The sequence below is a fragment of the Neodiprion virginianus genome, chromosome 2, assembly GCF_021901495.1.
Source record: "Neodiprion virginianus isolate iyNeoVirg1 chromosome 2, iyNeoVirg1.1, whole genome shotgun sequence".
Classification (NCBI taxonomy): Eukaryota; Metazoa; Arthropoda; class Insecta; order Hymenoptera; family Diprionidae; genus Neodiprion; species Neodiprion virginianus.
In genome coordinates, this window is record NC_060878.1 from 9,227,409 (window position 1) to 9,244,260 (window position 16,852).

At 43.6% G+C, this 16,852-nt stretch overlaps 1 protein-coding gene and 1 long non-coding RNA gene across 2 annotated transcripts in view; one reads left to right on the forward strand and one right to left on the reverse strand.

Annotated features, from left to right (window-relative positions):
- The window catches only part of LOC124297463 (uncharacterized), an 89,370-nt gene extending 78,405 nt beyond the window's left edge, over positions 1-10,965 (reverse strand). Inside the window, exon 1 of the long non-coding RNA XR_006906616.1 lies at positions 10,857-10,965. This is a non-coding gene — a long non-coding RNA (uncharacterized LOC124297463). The remainder of the gene's footprint in view (positions 1-10,856) is intronic.
- LOC124297460 (N-acetylgalactosamine kinase) overlaps positions 1-16,852 on the forward strand; it is a 73,964-nt gene that overhangs the window by 32,970 nt on the left and 24,142 nt on the right. The window lies entirely within an intron of this gene.

A 16,852-nucleotide genomic window follows, 5' to 3' on the forward strand; every position in this document is an offset into this window, starting at 1 on the left:
ATTTTTTCACCAAGTTTATACACACCTGTAATGAAATTCGAAAGGTGGTTGAGGAGCTAAATCCTGGTGAATAAATTCATGTCGCGAAGGAGTGAAACAACTGCGGCCACTACGGTCTCGTGTACCAAGGTGTGAGAAGAGAGTAGGTATGTATAATCGCTGAGTGGTGCAAAGGAGTTACACTACCGTGCGCGGCCAGCGGGCCACTGGAGAACCGAAGAAACGAGCGTAAGGTACGTGGTTCGAATTGAAAATAAAGAAAGTGAACGCGATCGATTATTTCTCGGTGAACAAGATCGGTGGAGCCGGGTGTCGATGGTCTCTTGTACTTATACCTGTACCTTTTTCACTTCCTACTCCAAACTCCATTCAACTTGCACCAACTTCTGACTTCTCTCCTCTTCACGATATAGGAACCAATACGTTAGCTGTCGAGTTACGACCGGTGAACACGGACATACGCAGCCGCGGTGGTGAAACGGGATCGCGGGAAAGCTTGAGGAGTGTATAATATTAGATTTTTTTTCATAAACACGTACGTATGAGAATACGCAGCGGGCCTACAACAGGGTTTAATAAAGCGAACTCGGAGACGGTAGAACTCCAGCTGAGGCATGAAACGGTATACCGAAGCTGGAACACAGCTCGAGGTGGGTACCTGAGAGCACGGAACATTGAGAGGAGAAAAGCCGCGATGGTGGCTGTGCGGCCGAGCCGAACTGCATGTATATGGACCCTGGATCGAGCAGAGCTGGCGCGGTTATAAATATCTTGAACCCCGCGCGCAGGGGCACAATGCTATCTGTTTCTGGAATCAAATTGTTGAAGGAATGAACATATTTTGCGTGACCTCGCGGTAACGCGCGCGCGCGCTCAATTCCGAAGCTGCAGCAAATACCACGATATATTTGTTACCCGGTTGCCCCGAAGCCCCGGGTACCGCGCCGATACCAGGGAGAAGAGAAGAGAAGAGAGAGAGGAGAGGAGAGACCTGCCTTTGTACGTACTCCATACCCTGCTCCAGCACTCCGCCAGGTCGAGACATAAATCCAAACTGGAATGTAGCGTTGACCGCGGACCTGGTCCTTCCTTCCCCTTCGCGTCACTCTCCCCCGTTGACCATCGCGTTCGCCATCCACGACTAGCGGGCCCAGGGATTTATCCGCGTTTAACCCTTCCGAGTTGCTCGCTTTCGTTACTTGGACTCCATGCGCGTTCTACGTACGGATACCCAAACAGCACGAAACTTTACGTCGTCAAAAAGACGTCTAAAGGATGTCTTGTGCACCATTTTTTAACGCCTAAAGAATATCTTCGTGCCTAAAACGTGCCCGTGGGGCCTTATAGACGTCAGAAAATAGTGTACACGACGTCCTTTAGACATCTTTTTGACGACTTCATGATTTGTGGTGTCTAGGTACGTATTCAAGCTTTGATCAAGTTATATCCGTGGATTATTATTTTGCACTTTGTAAAAATATTCTAACATGTGGCAGAAAAGTTGGCGAGTGATTGTTTAATGGGTAAAAAATCAAAACGTACATTCATCGCTAACCTCTGTTCCAAAATCAATAACTTCACTCACATCGATATTTTGATAAGAATTCCTAATTTGCTCACCCTGTAAAATCAGAGATAATTTTCAACACCCCTGAAACTGATCAATTTCGGGTGAACAAAACTCGTCTGCTTTAATTGTTTTCGTTTATTTTTTCTGGTCTTTATTCAGCACGCTGGAAGGGAACTGAAGAAGTTCAAAAGGCCATCGGTTAATTTTAGACAAGAATTCCGGAAATATATTACTACAATTCGCTTTACAACCTTTTTATATTCAAGCATCAGAGTTTCAAGCGGGAGAAGGAAAAAAGAAAGCAATGTTCTGACACCGTGGCGAATGATTCACGGAGTGAATTTTCTCACGTGTTTTAGGTACACAGTAGGTATACTTCGCGTGTACCCGCAAATGTGAATGCCTAAAAACGGATGTAAATGAAGTAGGTATAATAAAAGAAAGGAAGAGGGGAACAAAATATAATAAATTTACGCCTTTACTGTTAGTCCGTTATACGATCGCGTATATAATGTACGTACATTCGCGTTGAAATATCAGAGACTTCTGTATTATTTATTTCTCTTCTTTTTTTTCTTTTTTTTTCGTCTACCTGATATAAAATTCTATGATAAAAATAATAGTCCGCGAGGTATGAAGAATTACAACACACAGTAACGCGTTGTGCGTTTGAATATCGTTGAAACAACGAAGGGGATTTCTCACTGCAGGCCGGCTTGAAGAACGAACAAGCAAGAAAGAGAAAGATAGTTAGTTATACCTGCCCGGCAGTTATAACAACCTACATAATAATAGTTTCCTGTATACTACTATTCACGATAACAATGTGCGCTATTTTAACAAGTTGTTCGGTAAATGATATGTTAATATCTGTCCGCCTATCTCCGCTCGAATCTTGGCCTCTTTACCCGTGGGTTATACATTAAGAATACATTAATTCCCATGCAGCAGAACCGAGCCGAGTCAAGGCACCTCGTGTGCTTCTTCCTCGCGTCAACAGCCACACCACCTACACAACTTTTGTCTCCTTCTTTCCGTCGTTCCTCCTTTTCTTTCGTGTATCTCGTTTCTTCGCTTCTCTACTCTCGTCCCCCTTTGCCTGTTACTTTTCAATTCTATCCGTAGAAAGAAACACGGAACGAAAGACAGAGATGAGAGAAAGGAGAATATGCGGGGATCGTTATCGAGACGATCGGGAATCGAGAATAAGAGGAGCACCCTCCATTAGCTCGTTATCGAAGTCGGTTGGTTGAGTCTATGAACGGGGCTGAATGAGTCCTGCACGGTTCATCGGTATTCTACACACACACACGCACACACACACACTCATGCGATGAAGAAACACGCACTTTTTAGGTAAAAATCAACCCGGCGGTGCAGTATTACTGGGACGGAAACCGTCCCGACGCCGGGCACATGCCGTCGACTGATAAGGAGAGCCTTGCAGAAGCACCTGCAGAGGGACCATGCACTTCGTGCCTATCGTGCGTTTCAGTCGTTTGCACGCAAGACGGTAGAACGCAGCCTGCGAGAATTCGTTGCCGATCATTTTGCATTATAGGTGTATATGAGGCATTCCACGGAAAACCGACCTACGTACGAACCTAACCATCGGCGTTTTTTTTTTTTTTATTTTGTTTATATTTTTAAGTATGGTTCAGAGTGTGAAAAAAAAAACGTCTTTCATCGGGTTTTAGATTTTTCGTATCACCGATTATACTTTTACTGCCCCCAGAAACACGAAAATCGAATATTCTAACGAATAGATTGGAACCTAATCAATTGGATTTAAATAGTTTTCACGACCGAGATGAAAGTGGGCAAGATTTTGGTTTAGATATTACAAGTGATCGAAACGAGTCATCGAAAAGTGAAAAAAAATGTATAAAATATAAATTTTTACTTTTAGAATACATCTTGGTCTCAAGATATTCGTTTTTTAACAAAAAATTCATGAAAAAAATTTAAAGCCAATCGATCAGGGCTATTCATTCGAAAATCGGGTTCTTATATTTTTCGGAGGAGTAAAAATCGAACCCGTGATCCAAAAAAATCTAAAACTTGGTGAAAGATGATTTATTTGTACACTCTTAAATACACTTGAAAATAAATAAAATACATACGTAGATCGTTTTGGGGTGGATTGTCTCACATGCGTCTACGTATAATTGCAAAATAATAGGATTCCCTCATCCGCGATAATCGTGCTTTTTCGCAAAACACTAATAATTATTCGAAACGATGAAAAATACTTTTCGATATTTAAGGTTGCCTCAAAGCGCACGACGACGGTTGAATCGTTATTCGATAACCGTCACCTGCCCCTTATCCTTACACCGCAGTTTTGCACTTATTAGCGATCTCACCGATCAAGTTATGCGCTTCGCTTTACCCGAGTGGGATCAATTTTCTCAATAGTCTGCCAGATCGCCGGGTGGACTATAAATTGGCAATAATTAATTGACGTATAATTGGGAGAACTATACGGTATCTCAGGGTATACATTATATAAAATATACCTACAGTGTGTACGGCACTAATTGACCGCCAATTAAAGCGTAAAGGCTGAGGCTCATAAGCGAACTGGTATATAAGAATCGTCTCTGCACGTAGAGCGGTGGAAAAAAAGATGGGGATAATTTGTTCAATTCATTCAGGAGGATATATTTTCAACGTTGAGCTACGCGCATTTACCGTTGAAAGCATTGAATCCGTCTGAGGCACGGTCTGAATTGGCTTCTTCGTCTGGTCGGTTATATATATATATATATACGCGAGCCCGTGAAAAGCCGACTGACACTGCGGCATCCCCTTTTGATAACGGATTCTCAGGCAATTTTCCTGGAACTGCGACAGTCGCGGATAAACTGCCAAGTTGGCTAAGCAATTTTCTTATCAGCGCGTCATTTCCGGTCGTTTATCTCATGGGTTGTAGTTAGGGGGGAGGGACATTGATTAAAAGCCCATTTTAACTCCGGGAATGCCGGTGCGGAGCCTGCTCCTCTCTCTCTCTCTCTCTCATACTCATTTCGTTTCTTTGATTCAATTTACGCGGAAGATAGCGTCAATAAACGCTTGTTCACTCGTGCCCGGCAGTGCAGGCGTCTGCTTCTCGCAGGTCAGACTCACCGTCTGCCTCTCCTTCTCCTCTCTTGCCCTTATCCTTCTCGCCTTCGTCCTGCCTTCTCTCACTCACCCCCATCTTATCGCAAGATCAAATAATTCCGGACGCTAACTCTCCGACGCCTTCTTCGAGCCGAATGGTCGCAATCGCTTCCCTTTTGTCGCTTTCGTTTCTTTTTCACTTTCATTGCGACGACTCGACAACAACGGCCATCGCGTCATAATAACTACAACCTCATCGGCATTGATATCGCTTCGCAACAATCGCTCCGCGACGCGTCCTTTTCGCATGGATTATAATGATCCCAGCCGCGTTGTCGAATCAGCGCTACATCTTCCCTTCTTTCATACAACAAAACCACGTACCACAACTATAACTTCGAGTCCTATAAAGTTCTGCGAAACTAGAAATCTGTCCCTTATCTGCTCGGTTTTTACAATTCACAGTCATTTCGAAGAATGAAAATACACAGATTTGATCCGAAGAAAGAACAATTGTTCATTCCTGTAGACGAAATCCATTCATACAGTCAATAATTTTGTAATTTCTAACTTGTATATATCTTTCACGAGGTATCACATGTCTTGTTTCGATAAAGTATTTTATAATTCGCCATGTCTAACAGCGATAACAATCATGTGAGTCGTACAAGGAACAATCTCAGCAAGCAAATGTATCCGCACAAATTAAACTAGTCAGTAAGTCAAACAAAACATTTACAGTCATTGCGAAAAGAAAATAAATATATTTTGACCAAAATCGACGAAACTTACATAAACACCTCAATAATACAACTCCGCAAAATCCCTTGCATCGTCAAAAATCGACAGCGTAAGTAGCGAGAAATATCTCGCGTGAATAAGAATCACGTACAACGTACAAAGGCATGAAATTCGAAAAATACTTTGTCAACAAATTTCCATTTTAATAATCTGCAACACGGGGCGAGACTGCGTCTCTCGGCAGAGACGCCGCCGCCACGACAGTTGACAAGAGTTTCATATCTCTCGCTCAAAAGTCTCTACCGCGCATTGTCTAAAAGTTGACGACGCCGCGCACCCTCGAAGACGGAAGATAACATCTGGTGCTGCCTCCATCAACAACCTCCGCGTCTTCGTACCGAAGGAAACTCGTCTTCAATTATTCTTGTACTCCTCTCCTCCTCCTCCTCCTCCTCCCCCACCCCCCCCGCCCCCACCCGGCGCCTCACGCCGCCCTTCGAGCCGGCAATTCCCACCCCCGTCAACCCCCGGCGACACTCGCCCGTTTTGCTCGGAACTCGGTGCCGCAGCACCCGGCACCGCGTCTGCACGGTGCGCCCGCCTGTCACGCACTTCTGACGAACACAGAATTTATGGAATTACAAAAGCGGCGGAATTAATTTGCATACATAAAAAATACATCAAACTTTCCCCAGCGGACCGGATCCCTTTCGTAGCACGAATATTAACAGTTTTTTAATACGGAGCCGTGAGCCGGGAGGCTCAAAGTCAACCGCGGAAAAATAATTCAATCCCACACGTGTGATACGCGAGAAAGTTTTTTTTTACTCTTATCTCATATCGTAGTGTGATATGTACGGGGAAAGACAAAAAGGATAAAAGAATTCCTAATGGAGTAACGAAAACTGGATCAATATCATACGGCGATCTCACCTCTCAGCACGAGACACGCGATTTATTAGATTTCAATTTGGAAGCTGGCCGCTGAAGATGAAAAAAAAAAAAAAAAAAAAACGTTCCAAAAACGAAACGATACACGCGAATCGAAAAAGATTAACCGACTTTGGTAATTATTGGATTCCCCGGAGAGAGAGAGAGAGAACAACGATAAGCAATATAATTCTCGGAAAATTTTCTCCATTATTTTTATCACACTTTTTTTCTTTGTTGTTCTATACCAAGAACGTTATCGTCGGGATTTTCACAACATTAATTCGAGTAGAATGGGTTTATTTTAAAAACTTGCCCGTACTTTCGACGACGCGGCGGTTTGTCGTATAATATCAACACACACACACACACACACACACACACACACTATATCTCGCTCTCTTTCGCAAATTATTATAAGCTAGCTCGGTGAAAAAGACATTTCTAAGCAAACTTACCGTCGTATATATGTATATATAATAATACTCGTATACAGTTCTAAGATTGAGGTAAACGTATAGTTGGTTTGAATTCGTTGCAGGGAGGTATAAGGGTTGAAATTTTCATCGAGATAATCGTTACTTCAGCAAGTCGCCTAATAACGGCGAAGTGGTATTAAATTCGAAAGTTCTAATCCTATTAATCAAAATATATTAAAACCGCCCCCGGACTTGTTCACCCTTTTAATAATCTCAGAGCTGAGGCAAGAACCACCGCGGTTCAAAGAGTTCTTCGAGGATAAAGAAGCCTTCACTGAGCTCAGCTCAGGCCGAGGCCTGAGGAACCCGGTGACGAAACGAGAGAAGAGAGAGAGAGAGAGAGACAGAGAGGGAGAGAGAGAGAGAAAACGAGAGAAAGAAAGAGAGAGAGGGAGGATCGGCGCGAGGGCTTAGCGAGCTACCCTCCTTTGAAAGCGTCGTATAACTACTTAATTCTCAAAGACACCACCTAGCGGACACCACCTCGCCATTTTGCATGACAAAAGAACCGCAGGAAATTCCAATTCCCGGGTACAATATTCGCGGGAGGTTTTCTTGGCAAAAATCTCGCTACAGCAGCCTTCCTCAGTTCCCGTACCGACACTCGAGATATTGTAGCTCGTTATTTTATTACGTTAGTTCAAACTACTGCGGTACAAAGTTTCATGATCAAGCTCGCAAGATTTTTCCCCCGTACAACTTTTCACAATATTAAATACCAACGGTTTGGAGACATTTCAAAATCATAGACCCTGAAATTTTGTAATAGCCCTATTTTTTAACTGTTTCAAAAAATTTGTACGTTCCTGAAACTTATAGTTTTTGCAATTAGGAGAATATCAATGCTAGGAACTGAATTTCCAAAAATTGATCTACTTCCGATCGAAAATAATGAAGACACAAAGTTTGCCACAAACTTAATTTTTTTGCCAAATTAAAACTGTTGACAGATTGGAAATTTCGTTTGAATCTCGTTTTCTTACTTCTAAAATTGTCGCACATTATATTTTGCATTAGTTATCTGATTGATTCTCACGATTTTGTGTCAAAAGACTTTACCGAATGAAATTATCCATTTAGCACAAAAAATGCGGTATCTTTTTAGCGATAACTGTCCGGTCACCCGCTTGCTTTGACTTAACGATCGGAGAAGTTTTGATTTTTTATTACGCTTAAACAGAGCTACCGCATGTTTGGAGTAAGAAAGAAGTTAGCATGTATACCCAATTCACGGAAATAAAAAAGCGCGAAACGTAACTCCGTGACTAATTAAAACTGAGTGGAACCAGGGATAAAAATAAAAACAGAGTCCCTGCACCGAGTTAGCGGTTATACAAACACAGACACACACACACACACATACACACACGCAATCACACATAGAATTAAAATGATGCTCTGAAAAGTGTGTTGAATGTGCGAGCATGGTAATAAACAAAATACAAATTACTATACGCGACAAGGGAACTGAGCGCAGTAGAGAGAACGAGCATATCTGCAGCCTTAGGTATACCTAAGCCACCCACTGTAAAATAAACAACATTTTCATAATTACATCGAACAAATTCTGGCGAGTGGTCGGCCGCTGAGAGAAGAGATGAGATACACGTACGTATATGAGAAAAACAGAGAGAGAGAGAAAGCGAAGAAAGAAGAGGAAGAGGAAGCCGAAGTAGCCGAAGGAGGACGAGGAGTAAGTACCTCGTGCTACCGCTGCTGCTTCTGGAAGCCGCGCCGTTGTCGTCGGTACACGCAAAGCTGGTGGAGTATTACAAGTTCAAATATAATTTACTAATTACTTTGGGTGCTCAACATCGATGAAAACGTTCGTGAACTCGCAAAGAGACGGTGCCGCCTTGTTGGGTTAGGCAGGACATGTCCGCGGTTATCAGTCGGCAATCGACTCGCCGACGGATGAGTTGGAATTAATTTTCATAAATTTCGTCACCCTCGTCTCAACCGCAAACAAAGCTTTGGGCGGTATTTCAATCCGATGCTTTATATGTACAGGTATATACTTCACTACGCGTTAAAATCATCACAGACGCGTAGAGAATATTTCCGTTCAATTAATCATTGCAAATGTATAATTACAGCGTCATTGTAATGCAATATATCTACAATAATGCAGTCCGCCGATAAAGCGGAGCTCTGCAACGGCCAGTAGTAACGTCAGTCGCTAGTCAGACGGCGGTAGCATGCATTGCCTGATAAAATCTTACCTACTATTCTCCCCATGCCCCGCCATATGTTTTATCCCGTAGGTATCATCGTTGTATACGTGAGAATAGGTCATTTTATGAATGTTACTTTAATGAAAGAGTGAGCTGCCCTCAATAAGCCTCTGCAAAAGATTGCTCGGATATCATTATAAATATCGTTATTTCACGATAAACGGTCACATGGAATGAAATCGCGTATAGAAATAATATTTTCTACGAACTATGCAAGATACAAGACGAACGATAAGAATTAATCGTTCACTGACTAATTATTATTGAGCGTCCGAAAATCATTCGTTGATACAAAGGATTGGCGTAATTTTTATCGTTTACGATAAATGCATCTAAATTTTGAATCATAGATGACGGTTAACACAAATGAACCGAACACGCTACGTGGACAAAATTATCTATACCATGCTGGCATTACTGTTTAACAAAATCTATACAACAATTAAAGTTTAAAACTTATTTAATGAGATTTTACCAAAATTCATCCAGATTTAACCATATCAGTTGGAGTTACTGCACTGCGAAATATTCGTGCTGGTACACTAGTTACGTTTATTTTTTCTTCCCCCATGCTTTTACGACAGTAAAAACAGACTTTGAACCCTAAATTGATAAAAAACAGTGCCACGAACGAAAGAAAAAACTCCGCTGCAATCGCATAAGCGATCGAACCTATACGTATAGTCTAATTCAGCTTATAGTCTAATTTTGAGATTGATCGACGTTGTCCCTCGGATATCAAAGACGCGGGTAAAAGAGGTTCAAAGACGATGCTACCACCCCTGCATGGGGTGAGAAGAAAGAGGCGGAGGAGGGTGGCGGGATGCGAGGCGGTGGCACGCAGCGTGTCCGACGCTCCTCCGGGGAGCGATCAATGAGGACACCACGTCGTAGGTTGTGGGGGACGTGGGAGTTTGGGGGGTTGGGGGGGTGAGGAGGCCGCGTCACGTGACCCCACCCGCGGGGAGTCCGCGCAATGCATCACCAACCAGACTCCCCGTCAGCCCCCGCGACGCCCCCGTGACACCGCCATTGCCTCGCGTCCCTCTTCTTTCTCCCCCAAATCCTCCATCCTCCCTGTAACACCGCGCTCGCGATCCTCGCGGCTTGCTAAGCGGAATTGTTGTTGAGCTACACCAGGGCAGCGATACCGGCGGTTGGAGGATATACTCCGTTTGGGAATTCGAATATTTCATGTCTTCGGCTCGACTCCGTCTAATTCGAAGACAGTCATGCCTTAATTCAATGGGATTTCAGAAATAAAATGTTCTTAACGGAGAAACAAGACGGAGAGAGATTGATCATCGCACAATATGCACATGTAGCACGGGGAAAGGAAATTATGTAGCAGGCTGTAAGAAAAATACGGCGTGGACTGCTATAGATTACAATCTGATGTTGATGTTGTACTACACATCATCTGATATCGAATTTTCGTATTGATCGCAACGATTGTTTCGTGTCACAAAGTAGTCCACACTGGCCAGTTTTAGTCGATTTTAACACGGTCAATCACCACGCGGCAGATTACGTTTACCTGTGTTTTATACCCATTCCCATAGAAACTATAATAAAAAACAACGCTCATATAGCAGCGGGGGCGTTGAATCGGCGACGAGCATAAAAATGCGGACAGAGTGTGTAAGGGGGAGGAAGAGATATATGTTTGAAGGTATTATAACACGCTGAGAGCCGTCCGTTTGCATATTAAAAAGGTTTAAAACTCGGCACCCCGAAAGTGTGTAGTACTTAATATTCTTTCGTACTCCGTGCTGTTTCGCACTGGTTTGTACTTACCCTTTTACACTCGCCATCGTCGGTCACACCGAGGTAAATTATTCTGCAACCAGAATGAGAAAATTTTCTTCGGTTCAAGCAATTGACGACATCTGTTCAATTCTTGCCGTCTTGAAATTGTCAGGCCTGAAACAATAACAACAAAATTCACTTTGTCAGGTATTTATGGACGCATACAAGTTACACATAGATCATTGATGGAGTAGTTTATGCAACTGGCTACAAAAGTTGAAGTAACGACGACCCATGTCCGCATATAACGAGCAATAACGAATAACGCCGTTCGTTTATACCGCGGTTTATACGACAATGGGGTGAACCGCTCATCCGAAGACATTTCACTTGCCAAGATAAGGTGGATGACGATCAATCCGCAGATCGTAAGTGGTGGACATCGCGGACTATATGACCCACGAGAAAACGAGGATGTAAACGGGTCTTAACGGCCACATTATGATACAAACCCAAAGTCGTGATCCGTGAAGTCGATGGACGTCGTTGCCAGAAGGTGAAGTACATTCAACTCCTTACAATAATCCACCAGACGTGTTGCGTACATCGGATAAAAGAATACCGACATAGACTACTGGGGTGGGATTTATACGCACACCTATGTCCGCTCGTTAAGATCGCGCATGGAACCCGGAAGGTTTCGTTACATATCCGGGTAAGCGTTGGAAGGGGGATAAGCGAGGATAGCGGGCAAGATACAGAAGGATTTCTAGTGGATTTGGGAGGGTGACGGAGGGGCACTCCAAAGAGGGGGTGGGGGGAGGCAGTGAACGAAAGTGGATTTTGGTGGTCGGCAACGACGGAGAAAACCCTTGCGGAGCTCCGTACGAGTGGAAACGCGAGGTGGTCCGCGGTGCTGGGCTTAAGGAAAAGAGGAGGCGCGTGCTAGCTGGATTTATGGGAGTCCGTTATGACGTTGATGTATCACCGCGGCAGAAACGCGTCGTCTGCTTGCCCACGCGAGGAGGGTGGAAGTGGAAGGGAACAGGGAGTGAGAGGTCGAAACCACGACGCGGCGGCCGTCGCGGTCTAGCCGTCCCTGAAGAGGATGAGAGAAGGAAGGAAGAACAGGGCTGAAATCGCGGACGGAGAAGAGAGGAGCTTACGTCTATAAGCCGTGAATATTTGTGTGTGGTCCGTGCGGTCCCTTGACCGCGAGCCTGAATTTCGCACGCCGCAGAACCTTCGGGTTAAGAGGTACCGTCATGCCGTATACATACGCATTCCCACTACTCGTTTCGGTCCAATGGTTACATTTGTACCAATTATTATTCCGACAGGCTTACAACGATTACATCCCAGTTTACAGAGTTGGTTACTAGTGCACTTGTATGTATCTCCAACGGTATACGTGGTGAACACCCGGTAAAATGCCCGTCGCCCATTCACCCCAACTCATCCATTCTTCGGTGAGATTAATTTTTCTAATGACATTCAAATCCTCCGAGGGTAAGTCGCGACTTATCGTCGGTCGATAATGTAGGGATCCCTTTTTACCACTTTTCGAACACAGCTTAGACCACAGATCGCCAAACCGTCCCGTCGATCGCGAGCCACGCGAGGAAATTTGAAGTAGATCGTGATCATGCTCAGGTTGGCTGACCTGAAGTTGAACTACTCAGCTCAGGCCAATGACTCACGAAAACAGATTAACCGATGTACATTTGGTGAACTGCATTCGAATGGCACCTGCGATCTACTCACCTCACATTAAAAACACTATTAATGACAAAAAAGAGTGCCATGTTTCTCATGAAACATAATTAGTCAGATGAAAAAAATGTTGTTCTTACACTTTGTTGGTAAATTCTTTACAATATAAACAATTTTATTCAAGTTTTTGTAATATTTACTAGAAACGTATGTTCACAGGTAATAAATAAATGTATGACCGAGAAAGAAATATTATTTTTGTTCTGATTTCTTTTGGTAGCTTTACGAACATTACGGTTGCTCAGTGGCTTCAAAGTTGGGCGACCACTGGCTTATACGAAAGAGCTGGGTGGATGTGTCAGCCGATATGGACGCGTTTAGTTGCAAGTTTTGAAAAATTCTAATTCAAGAATCAGTCAATTTGGAAGCAATCGCGATATAGCGAACGTTATACAGAGAGAAGAAAAGAGGAAACGGGAAAAACAGGAAGCTCGAGCCGTGTCCGACAAGCCTTACCGGTAGTTTGGTATAACGTTTGAAAAATTAGAGAAGCATTGAGCAAACGGAGAAAAGGGGTAGTAAAAGCATAAGTCACGCGACTCTGTCACGCGAGTCGCATAAGACTGCGATGCTTGTAGCTGTGCGATAGACCAGCCGACCAAGTAGCGAAGTAGCGTTTATGTACCGCAATCTGTAGACGCTCGCGAGGAACTAACTTTATAGTGTAGGTATATCTTACATTAGCCAGAGCAGAGCCGGGCTCGAAGGGTTTACTACTTAGGGCGCCGCCGACACCGGTGAAATATCGAATCTTCCGGCGAAATACCCGACACCCTGCAGCACCGGCTTGTATGGCCTGACACAGGAGTATAAGACACGCGATCTATTAAATTTGTCGTCACGAGCTGTTTACACCACGGAATATTACAATTGCGACCGTTTAACCCTTTCCGTATTCATAATATCTCAACGCTTGGTGCAGCAGCGACTCGGAATACTCGGATCTCGATGCCGGACGGTGAAATCATGGTACCCATACACGTGTAATGTGTGGGTAAAACCAGTCTAATCGTTACACATCACGCTTCGAATCGGGGGAAGTGACACAGATCGAGTCACGTTTTACTCAGACCATTTGTAACGGGATTAAATAAATAGGGGTGAAAACATTCGAAGCATATTAATTCTTTTTGCATGAAAAATGAATAGTCGCGTTGAATACCTCGTGCGAAGAGGAAACAAAGTACAAGGATTAATCGGTTTCGGCTTATTGATCCCGATTTAAACCCCGAATGGGGTGTAGTTTTGCGTGAGTCGGACAATAGCGGAGACTTTGAGACGATGTCCAAGCACTGTGTGATTTAGAATGCGATACTGGATTACCGGAATCGTCGGATATGGATAGAGGACACGTACTTACGTGGGTTTAAAGATGGATGTTGAGGGTAAAAACGAGAGGGTGAGTCCCGCGGAGTAATCGCGATGCCTGTCGATCCGCGGAGGCGAGACGTCGCGACAATCGGTGATCACCGACGCGTGGCGAAGGCAATCTGAGGTCCATTTTGTAGTAGAATTTATTTTCCCTTTTCTCCGTTACATGTGTGGAGGAGAAAGCTGGAGAGTGAGAGAATGTATATATCATAGAGCCAGCTAGCCGGCTAACCGGATACCGCTAGAGTGCCGCAATCCCGAAATATGTTTGCGCCGATTCGCCAGCCGGAAGTACGGCGGGTCGGAGAACCGGGGTGAAATCGAATTCGTATAGGAACCGACGCGACGCGCCGGACGCATAAAATGCTTTGCACGCCCTTTAAATCCCAGACGACTAACCAACCCCTCTCGTACTGCAGAATGCATCGTAGCCACAACCATTACCGAACGGAAAACGTCGATAAGTTTTACCGAGATCTAACTGCGGAACGGGCGCGCGTTTATCCTGTCAACTTTGTCATTATATTCCCAGCTGTGGGACAAATAATTCCGTTTAATGGTTCGAGAGAGGAATTACTATGTAAGAAAATAATTAGAATAAGTCTGGATGTATTTTTGGCAATTATGTAATATAAACAAATATTCTTAAAAGTATTGAGAAAATTACCAAAATCAGTTAATTTATAGCTTATTATTTTATCATGCCCTATTCTTTGAACTCCAACGAGATAAAGCAATAAGCAGAGTGAAGGTAAAGCTTTATTCTGATCCAAAACTTAACTTCTTCATAATAAAAAAAAATATATATATAATGGAAGTTGCACGGAAGTGAATAAATTACCATTCACGAGTAACGATGAATTATCGTCAAGTTCATGTCTCGACCTTTGATTTAAGAATTTCAGTCGTTAGGGTGTCTATCTCTTCAGATATATCAAGCCTCTATGGTGTGAAAATAAACTCGATTTGTTCATCAAGTTGACTTTCAATTTTTCATCATTTGATTACTTTGGGAAAATAATTCTTGCAACTGAATGTTTCAATTGATTTAATCAACCAATTCGGAAGTGCAGAAGAACTGCTACATTCTTTCTCGCTGAACGAAGTCGTCAAATAAGGACAAAACGATTGAATTGGAAGCTGAATTGGAAGTTGTATCGAAAAGTATAACAGAAAGGAACGAAATATCCAGTGATAGAAGGATGGGCATAGGTAAGAGTGGATCAGACTAAATACTTATAACCCAAACGCTAACATCGCACCAGCAAGACTTCGAAAAGAGAAAATAAATAATAAATCGAGTAAAAGAAATGAAAAGAAAAGAAAAAAAAAATGTTCTCTCTTGAGTTTTGTTTCGCGTGTATAACACAAGTTTCGAAATATCTGAGAACGATACGTGTTATATATCTATACCTACACACACTAGAATTCACCGTGTCACAGCAAGGAAAGTATTATCGATATTATCCAAACCTCCCAAGTCTGCGATATAAGCTAGAACAAAGTTTTGGAAACCCGAAAGAAGTCCAGACGACACGTGTTGTGGATGTATGAAGAAGAGCTGACGGGGTGCGTTGAGAAACTGTGAAGTAAGAAAATCAAAAAAAATCACTTAGAAATAAATTGTAAATCGAGTTTTCGTTCGGGGCGTGCAGTGAAATTTGTTGTGAAAATCTCTCCCAGGTTGTCCGGAAGGTAGTCGAACCCGGGTAGAGATACTGATACGAAAACTCCTGAAAGGGGGTGGAGAAAATAGGGGTAAAAGGAGAAAGAGGAGCGGTGAGGAGAGGAGAGGAGAGGAGCGGAGAGGAGAAGAGAGAGGAAACATCGATTGCACGGGGCCCAGGGGCTTGTAACACTGCGGTACGAACAGAGGGATCAGGCGTGCCGATAAACCAAGCGGCCTGGAAAATGCCGGATCACTGGCGCGATGTTTCAGCAAAAACTGTCTCGAAATCGGAGGAAAGCTGAGGGGCTCTGCAGGGCTGGTTTCCCCTCGTTCAACTAACCGTGCAGGAGGTACACTTTACTTTATACACGCCAGCGCGGTTCCCTCCCTCAACCCCCAAACGAATCTGCCGGATTTATGAAGGGCGTAATGCGAATTAAACTAACGTCTGCCTTATGATGCTACAATAAAAGTTACGGGGGGGGGGGGGGGGGGGACATTAATGCCCACTATAAGGGATGTACAAACGCCACCCTGCCGCGTATAACGCGTCCCGCGGATGCGTTACAACTGCGTGCTGAGGGTTGTGTACCTTTATTTTTACACTTTCATTCTTTTCCTCTTTTACTTCAAATGCTCGTCGCGCATACAAACATCTACACAAATCTAATCCTCCTTCGCGAGCATTTTTATAAGGCTTCGAACTGGCCTGCGAACCCCAGGAAACGGGTCTTCCGATTCTATCAACGGTAGAATAGTTTCACTGACAAAGAAAGGGTGATAAAACCATGTGTAAGCTACGAAACTCATCCAATTAATTATTCTCGTAACTTTTCACCATTCAGAGACACTTTCCTCCCATCAATTTCAATTGACACTGTTTCCGAGAAATCATAACACGTAGATACCGAACAATGATTTAAACCATGTAATTTGCGTCTGTACCGAACCTTGGGCGATATCTGTGGAATTTTTTTACGAACCAGAGAAGGCATGACCGATGAGTATTCATCGGTTCGGTGTGTGGCTTTCGTTGGATACCGACTGACAGTGAATTCCAGAGAGTCGTCTTGTCTGACCTCGGAGGGCATCGACCACTGAATCTATCTTACCGACATATACGACCGTGTAGATAAGTTACCGACAGCCAGTAAGCGAGATCTCAGTATATTTCCAGTCACTGGATAAGTTATCGATTGACAGTAACGAGAAAATGTATTGCCAACTGAAA